The sequence below is a fragment of the Aotus nancymaae genome, unplaced genomic scaffold (assembly GCF_030222135.1).
Source record: "Aotus nancymaae isolate 86718 unplaced genomic scaffold, 86718_ANA_hifiasm-v0.15.2.pri h1tg000033l, whole genome shotgun sequence".
In the NCBI taxonomy this organism is placed as follows: Eukaryota; Metazoa; Chordata; class Mammalia; order Primates; family Aotidae; genus Aotus; species Aotus nancymaae.
In genome coordinates, this window is record NW_026988447.1 from 40,508,866 (window position 1) to 40,519,039 (window position 10,174).

Consider the following 10,174-nt stretch of genomic DNA (forward strand, 5'->3'; position numbering starts at 1 on the left):
AGGTGCAGTAGCCTTGTAAAGTAAATACTGGACCCCAAAAAGTGTTTGCAGAAAGTGGTTTGTTTAGGCAGAGAAAGAGAAAAAAGAGAGAGAAAAAGATGAGAGAGAAAAAGGCTTCCATGAAGAGTGTGGAAAGGGACCCAATTATGGAAACCAGGAGGGGAAAAGCAGCTTCCATGAGGGTGGAAGGGGACCCCAGAGGGGGAAATCTGCTTGGAGGAGGGAGACAGGGACTTTTAACTGTGGGAGGAATTCCCACTTTCTCCAAGTCCCCTGGTCTATGAAGAGTTTCCTTAAACTTCCACTGGAGTGATTGACTTTTGATTCTTTCCCTTGTCCACAAAAATTAAACAGAAACTGTTAGATCTCCTGGATGGAGAGGCTTGGAAGGGGGATGCATGGTGCTGGGAAATTCCTGTCCTTGAAACTACATGCCCTGGTGGACCCAGAAAGAGTACACCTTCCTTCATTAATACTAGACAGAGCAAGGAGACGGATTAACAAGGATGTCCAGGACATGAACTCAGATCTGGACCATGAGACCTAATAGACATCTACAAAACTCTCCACCCTAAAACCACAGAATATACATTCTTCTCAGCACCACATCACACTTATTCTAAAATTGACCATATAATTGAAAGTAAAGCACTCCTCAGCAAATGCAAAAGAACAAAAATTATAACAAACAGCCTCTCAGACCACAAAGCAATCAAATTAAAACTCAGGATTAAGAGACACACTCAAGACTGCACAACTACATGGAAACTAAACAACCTGGATAAATAGTAAAATGAAGGCAAAAATAAAGACGCTCTTTAAAACCAACAAGAATGAAGACACAACATACGAAAGTCTCTGAGACACATTTAAAGCAGTGTCTAGAGGAAAATTTATAGCACCAAATGCCCACCAGAGAAGTGAGGAAAGATAAAATTGACACTCTAACGTCATGATTAAAAGAACTAGAGGAGCAAGATGGAACAAATTCACAAGCTAACAGAAGGCAAGAAACAGCTAAGATCAAAGCAGAACTGAAGGAGATAGAGACACAAAAAAGTCTTCAAAAAAGTCAATAAATCCAGGAGCTGGTTTTTTGAAAAGATCGACAAAATAGATAGACTGCTAGCCAGACTACTAAAAAAGAAAAAAGAGATGATTCAAATAGATGCAATTAAAATCGATAAAGGGGATATCACTACTGATCCCACAGAAATACAAAATACCACCAAAGATTACTAGAAACACTTATATGCATATAAATCAGTGAATGTAGAAGAAATTGATAAATTCCTGGACAGTTACACCCTCCCAAGACTAAACCAGGAAGAAGATGAATCCCTGAATAGACCAATAACAAGGTCTGAAGTTGAGGCAGCAATTAATAGCCTACCAACGAAAAAAAAAAGTCTAGGACAAGAAAGGTTCACAGCCAAATTCTACCAGAGGTACAAGGCAGAGCTGGTACCATTCTTTCTGAAAGTATTCCAAACAATACAGAAAGAGGGAATCCTTCCAAACTCATTTAATGAGACCAGCATCATCCTGATACCAAAACCCAGCAGAGACACAACTAAAAAAGAAAATTTCAGGCCAATATTCATGATGAACATTGATATGAAAATCAATAAAATACTGGCAAACCAAGTCCAACAGCACATCAAAAAGCTTATCCATCTTCATCAAGTAGGTTTCATCCCTGGGATGCAAGTCTGGTTCAACATCTGCAAATCTATAAATGTAATCCACCACATAAATGGAACCAAAGACAAAAACCACATGATTATCTCAATTGATGCAGAGAAGACCTTTGGCAAAATTTAACAGCCCTTTATGATAAAACTCTCAATAAACTAGGTACTGATAGATTGTACCTGAAAATAAAAAGAGATATTTATGATAAACCCATAGCCAATATTATACAGAATGGGCAAAAACTGGAAGCATTCCCTTTGAAAACTGAAACAAGACAAGGATGCCATCTCTCACCACTCCTACTCTACATAGTATTGGAAGTTCTGGCTAGGGCCGTCAGGCAAGAGAAAGAAATAAAAGGTAATCAAATAGGAAGAGAGGAAGTCAAATTGTCTCTGTTGGCAGATGACATGATTGTATATTTAGAACACCCCATCATCTCAGCCTCAAAATTCCTTTAGCTGGTAAGCAACTCCAGCAAAGTCTCAGGATACAGAATCAATGTGCAAAAATCACAAGCATTCCTATACACCAATAACAGACAAACAGAGAGCCAAATCATAAGTGAACTACCATTCATAATTGCTACAAAGAGAATAAAATACCTAAGAATACAACTAACAAGGGATGTGAAGACCTCTTCAAGGAGAACTACAAACCACTACTCAAGGAAATAAGAGAGGACACAAACAGATGAATAAACATTCCACGCTCATGGTTAGGAAGAATCAATATTGTGAAAATGGCCATACTGTCCAAAGTAATTTATAGATTCAATGTTATCCCCATCAAGCTACCTATAATTTTCTTCACAGAACAAGAAAAAAACACCTTAAATTTTATATGGAACTAAAAAAGAGCCCTCATAGCCAAGACATTCCTAAGGAAAAAAAAAAAAAGCTAGAGGCATCATGCCACCTGACTTCAATCTATATTACAAGTCTACTATAATCAAAACAGCATGGTACTGGTACCAAAACAGAGATACAGACCAATGGAATAGAACAGAGGCCTCAGAAAGAACATCACACAACTACAGTCATCTGATCTTTGACAAACCTGACAAAAACAAGCAATGGGGGAAGGATTCCCTATTTATAAAATGGTGTTGGGAAAACTGGCTAGCCATATATGCAGGAAGCTGAAACTGGACCCCTTTCTTACACCTTACACAAAAATTAACTCCAGATGGATTAAAGATTTAAACATAAGAACTAACACTATAAAAAGCCTAGAAGAAAACCTAGACGATACCATCAGGACAAAGGCACAGGCAAGGACTTCATGACTAAATACCAAAAGCAATGGCAACAAAAGCCAAAATAGACAAATGGGATCTAATTAAACTTAAGAGCTTCTGCACACAAAAGAAACTATCATTGGAGTAAACCTGCAACCAACAGAATGGGAAAATTTTTTTGCCATCTACCCATCTGACAAAGGACTAATATCCAGAATCTACAAAGAACTAAAATACATTTACAAGAAAAAAACAAACAACCCCATCAAAAAGTGGGTGAAGAATATGAACAGACGCTTTTCAAAAGAAGACATTTATACAGCCAACAAACATATGAAAAAAAGCTCATCATCACTAGTCATCAGAGAAATGCAAATCAAAACCACAGTGAGATACCATCTCATGCCATTTAGAATGGCAATCATTAAAAATTCAGGAGACAACAGATACTGGTATGGATGTAGAGAATTAGAAATGCTGTTACACTGTTGATGGGAGTGTAAATTAGCTCAACCATTGTGGAAGACAGTGTGGCAATTCCTCAAGGTTCTAGAAATAGAAATACCATTTGACCCAGCCATCCCATTACTGGGTATATACCAAAAGGAGTACAAATCATTCTATTATAAAGACATAGGCACATGTATGTTTATTGTGGGACTGTTCACAATAACAAAGACTTAGAACCAACCCAAATGCCCATCAATGATAGACTGGACAAAGAAAATGTGGCACATATAAACCATGGAATACTATGCAGCCATAAAAAAGGATGAGTTCATGTCCTTTGCAGGGACATGGATGAAACTAGAAACCATCATTCTCAGCAAACTGACACAAGAACAGAAAACCAAACACTGCATGTTCTCACTCATAAGTGGGTGTTGAACAATGAGAACACATGGACACAAGGAGGAGAACATCACACACTGGGGCCTGTGGGGTGGGGGGCTGGGGAGGAAAAGCAGGGGTGGAGGGTTGGGAAGGGATAGCATTAGGAGAAATACCTAATGGAGATGACGGGGCAATGGATGCAGCAAACCACCACCAAGGCATGTGTATATCTATATAACAAACCTGCACAATCTGCACATGTACTTCAGAAATTAAAATATAATAAATAAATTTATAAATAAAAATAAAAATATATATACAAAAAATAAAAACAGCAAAACATATATTTAGGGAAACATTGTCATTTAAATTAAGATTTAAGCAAATGTAGATTATGAGCCTGTGAAATCACTCTAGGTAAAATGAAACACCCATCAATTGAGTTTATCTGAGGATAGTAATTTAAAGAAACTTGTCTTGAGGCCCTCACTTCACAGATAAAATTATTCCAACACTCTTCTCCTCAATATCTGTAACCTCTACCTTTATTTTTCTCTGTCTCTCCTCTGTAGCTATGTGTGTTATTTAGAGATCCCCTACATTCCCAACTGGAAGCCAAATTTCAGTTCTTCCTTAAGTCTACTTTCACCATATATGTCATGTATTTATAATTTCTATGAAAACTAGTGGAGGAAGTTTCACTTAGAACTCATGCCTGTCAACCATTTTCAATTATTACACTTGAATATCAAAATGCCACCTTGTGATTTTTCCCAGTAAGATCAGACTGGTAAATGGAATGCATTCTCTCCTGACTGTTATCATTGACAAAGGAAATGGAATTTGTTGGGCTGGTTTACTTTTTAATCACCCACTGGAATTCCAATAAATAAAAATATCTTCATCTTGTATCAGTAATAACTGTATTGATGCAAGCAAGTATTAGTGTCTTTAGAGAAGTATGAGACAGCCAGCAGTTAGGCAATTATGCACAAAGAAACAATACAAGAAAAGTTAAAATCAGTTTAGATGAGACTTTTAGCTCTACTAGGCCATTAGTTTCAGCATCTAGTAGAGAACAAGAACTAGTATTTCATATATCAAAATATACTATATTATGTTTAAAGTTTATTGCCCCAATTACAGCTATTTCCTTACCCTTTTAAATTTCTATATGTTCTACATAATTCATAATATTAATAACAATATTTAATGAAATGGAAGACATACAAATATTTTAATATAAAATGGCATTTTCTTACCCATAAAGGTAAGAAATCTTTTGCAGAAAATTATTTGAAAGAGAAATAATAGAATCTGAACAAACATAGAATATTAATAAAAATGAAAAAATATGGTTTTAAATTTTATTTTATTATCTATTGATTTTGTAAATGTTTTTCTTCTTCCACATGTTAATTTGATAAAATATTTATAATTTTCTAAAATTAAATTATTATAGTCCTGGGATACATTATTCTTGTTTGTAGTGTTGAATTAATGCCCTTCTAGGCTTTAAGTAAAAATTGTATTTAACATATTTTAATTTTCATGAATAAGTAAACAAAAACATTTTCTTATACTACTACTTCAGTTTTGTATCAGAAGTATAGTAACAGTAAAAGAATTAATAAGACTAAAACTGTTATAGAACTGTCTAGTAGCAAAATAATTGTGTTTTAATCATTTGGAATAACTTCCTTATCATACTGTTTAGAAAGAAAAATTTTTAATAAAATTATTTTATATCACTTGTTCCTTTTAAATTTTGTCTAAATTGATACATTCATTTATTCAAGAAATGTTTGAGTGCAGTTCAGTAAGTTTCAATTTATTCTTATTCTTATTCTTATTCTTATTCTTATTATTGTACTTTGAGATCTGGGGCACATGTGCATATCCTGCATCCTGAAGAATTGTTGCCTTTGCTTTTGGTGTTTTAGTCATGAAGTCCTTGCCTATGCCTATGTCCTGAGTGGTGTTGCCTAGGTGTTTTTCTAGGGTTTTATAGTGTTAGTTCTTATGTTTAAATCTTTACTTCATCTGGAGTTAATTTTTGTATAAGGTGTAAGGAAGGGGTCCAGTTTCAGCTTCCTGTATATGACTAGTCAGTTTTCTCAACACTATTTATTAAAAAGGGAATCCTCTCCCCATTGCTTGTTTTTATCCTGTTTGTCAAAGATCAGATGGTTGTATATGTGTGGTGCTGCTTCCAAGGCCTCTGCTCTGTTCCATTAGTCTATATCTCTGTTTTGGTACCAGTACCATGACGTTTTGATTACTGTAGCCTTGTAGTATAGTTTGAAGTCAGGTAGCACGATGCCTCCAGCTTTGTTCTTTTTGCTTAGGATTGTCTTGGCTATGCAAGCTTTCTTTTGGTTCCATATAAAGTTTAAAGTGGTTTTTTCCTGTTCTGTGAGGAAGGTCACTGGTAGTTTTATGGGGATAGGGTTGAATCTGTAAATTACTTTGGGTAGTATGGCCATTTTCATAATATTGATTCTTCCTAACCATGAGCATGGAATGTTTTTCCATCTTTTTGTGTTCTCTCCTATTTCCTTGTTCAGTGGTTTGTAGTTCTCCTTAGATTTTTTACATCCTTTGTTAGTTGCATTCCTAGGTATTTTATTCTCTTTGTAGCAATTGTGAATGGTAGTTCACTCATGATTTGGCTCTCTGTTTGTCTGTTATTGGTGTATAGGAATGCTTGTGATTTTTGCACATTGATTTTGTATCCTGAGACTTTGCTGAAGTTGCTTACCAGCTAAAGGAATTTTTGGGCTTAGACAATGGGGTGTTCTAAATATGCCATCATGTCATCTGCAAATAGGGATATTTGACTTCTTCTTTTCCTAATTGAATGCCCTTTATTTCTTTTTCTTGCCTAATTGCTCTGGCTAGGACTTCCAATACTATATTGAATAAGAGTGGTGAGAGAGGGCATCCTTGTCTAGTGCCAGTTTTTAAATGGAATGTTTCAAGTTTTTGCCTGTTCAGTTTGATATTGGCTGTGGGTTTGTCATAAGATAACAAAGACACAATGTACCAGAATCTATGGGACACATTTAAAGCAGTGTCTAGAGGGAAATTTATAGCAATAAATGTCCACATGAAAAGCAAGGAAAGATCTAAAATTGACACTCCATCACCAAAATTGAAAGAGCTAGAGGAGCAAGATTAAAAAAAAAACTCAAAGCTAGCAGAAGGCAAGAAATAACTAAGATCAGAGCAGAACTGAAGGAGATAGAGACACAAAAAAACCCTCCAAAAATCAATAAATCCAGGAGCTGGTTTTTTGAAAAGATCAACAAAATAGACCGCTAGCTAGACTAATAAAAGAGAGAAGAATCGAATAGATGCAATAAACAACAAAGGGGAGATCACCACCAATTCCTTGGAAATACCAACTACCTTCAGAGATTACTACAAATAGTTCTATGCACATAAACCAGTAAATCTGGAAGAAATTGATAAATTCCTGGACTCTTGCATACTCCCAAGACTAAGCCAGGAAGAAACTGAAACCCTGAATAAATCAATAACAAGGACTGAAATCAGGACAGCAATTAATAGCCTACCAACCAAAAAATGTACAGGTCCAGGTAGGTTCACAGCTGAATTCTACCAGACGTACAAAGAGGAGCTGGTACCATTTCTTTTGAAACTATTCCAAACAATACAAAAAGAGGGAATCCTCCCTAACTCTTTCTATGAGACCAACATCATCTTCATGCCAAAACCTGGCAGAGACACAACTAAAAAAGAAAACTACAGGCCAATATTCATGATGAACATTGATGCAAAAATCTTCAATAAAATACTGGCAAACCGAATACAACAGCACATCAAAAACTTATCCACCACGATCAAGTAGACTTCATCCCAGGAGTGCAAAAACCACATGATTATCTCCATTGTTGCAGAGAAGGCCTTCGACAAAATTCAATAGCCCTTTATGCTAAAAACCCTCAATAAACTAGGTATCAATGGAATGTATCTCAAAATAGTAAGTCTTTTAAATAGAAAAGCTTCATTTGTTATTTTTCCATTTATTATCACATTGCCTCTTTAATTTATTCACCTTAAAAATTCTTATACTAATTATGTCTTGAAAATAGTACATCCTGTTATGGTGCAACAAATCTCCTAAACATAACACACATGATTTTTAGCATTGTTCAAAGTCACCCTGTGCCGTATTCTTGTACTTCTTCCCGTGGTACAAAGTGCATAAGTAAGGATAAATTATCTTCTATTTATCAGCACCATACTTTTCTATTCATCCTTACCCTGTTTTTCTTTTAATTCTTAAAATAATTTAGTGACGTTAGATAGCATCATTGGTAACTATTCAGGATGGAAAGCAACATGTGTGTGTTATGGAGGAGCTACTTTTCAACTGAGAGGTATAGGTTTTTTAAAAAAAAAAATTGGAAAGATACAGGGAGTTAAGTAAAATATCAATGTCATCATATAAGTATAAAATTGCATGTTTGATTTTTGCTGTTACGTCTTTCCACAAATTTTTCAAAGCTGTGGTAAAAGTAAGTCCAATTAGGTAAAAACAACAAAGCGTACTATACTGGGGAAAAAGGACTAACGTTCTGACTTAGGTGATGGTTACTGTCTTGCTTTTACTCCTACATCACTCTCTTCTCAAATTCTTTTTTCTGAAATTTCTTTCCCTTTACATTCAGAGAAACTTACATAAATAATGGGCATACTAAGTATACCATTGAGAATATCCTTATTTTCTTCTATGGTAGTTCAAAATTTCTGAAAAATTGTGGAGATTGCTCTTTATTTGAATAGAGAATTAACCACCTGCAAACTTCTTGAGTTTATTCACTTGGCTCTCGTAATCACTTTAATTTTAAATATGTCAGGATATTAATAAATATAAAAACATATCATTTGTTATCATTCTCTTACTTATAAACTTAAAAATAAATATCATTTTGAAAATGACACTTTAAATGTGGGAAATTCCTTCAAGCAGAACTAAAAGTTCTAAAGATTATTATTTGTTCCTCAAAATACAAATCCCTGATTTTTCCCTAAAATACTTTTCCTTGGATTGCAGTATTTGGTAGCATAAAAAAAGTTTAAAAAATTAATAAGTTCTTCCTAATTACATCTTAAATGGAGATGAGTTACTGAGAGAGAAGGCAGGTAGGAGCTGGTTAGGAAGAGAGAGAGGGAGGGTCTTGGAAGAGGGCAATGCTTGTGTGACTGCATCTGCACCACCCCAGTTATATAGCAAGCAGGAGAAAATGTGGTTAACAATTTCCTCTTATCCCAGGATTCTTGCTCAGAAGGGACTTTCCAGCCACCCACACAGGCACAGACAAAGACTGAGGGTAAACCCAAATGACCCTGAACTTATAATGCCATTAGCATTGCAGTTTTAGTCCCTGATGGGTTTCGCTTTAGGCACTCATGGTTAATAACAAACATGGAGTCACTGTGGCCAATCCCCTGGCATGTGCAGATGTAATACTCACAGGGGGAATTTTACCCCACCCATTAAGACAGAACCCACAGAAGACTTCCTTGTTTCTGCCACATAAAAGACCTATAACTCAGCCCCATTTCTAGCTACTCTCTTTGGACTCCCTCTCGCTGCTGAGAGCTTTTCTGTTGCTTAATAAATTCTACTCTGCTTTACTCTCCAGTGTCCCTGTGCCTTATTCTTCTTGGTCATTTTGACAAGAACTCAGACTTCGCTAAACTAAGGGAGTAAGGAGACTGCAACATTACTGTCTTCTCATATTTCTGGGAATATTTAAAATTCAAGTAAAACATACAAACAAATTAATAACAACTTTTCTCCACACTAAAATTAATTTGCCTCAGAAGGAAAATAGGACTGTGTCATAATTACTTGGGATTGAAGAATCAATATTCTTAAATTTCAGTACTTAAAAAGTTTGCCTTTTTATATGGCTATTTTTCATACATATTTTCTATTTTGTTAACTTCATGTTGTGAACTTTGATAAAACTTAATTCTGTAAACTTATAAAACCACAATATACATACTGGTTTGTGGACTTTTAAGTAAACATTTCTTAAAAGTTATTTTAAAGAATTTTGTGGCCAGGGGCAGTCATTCATGCCTGTAATCCCAGCACTTTGGGAGGCTGGGTTGGGCGGATCCTTTGAGGTCAGGAGTTTGAGACAAGCCTGGCCAACATGTTGAAATCCCATCTCTACTAAAAATACAAAAATTAGTTAGGTGTGGTGGTGCACACCTGTAGTCTCCCAGCTACTTAGGAGGCTGAAGTTGGAGGATTGCTTGAGCCCAGAAGGCAGAGGTTGCTGTTATTTTCAAGAATTCACATTACATTATATTTAGATAAGTGTAGAATTCAATTAGTATTATCTTTTCTATGTTACATTATCA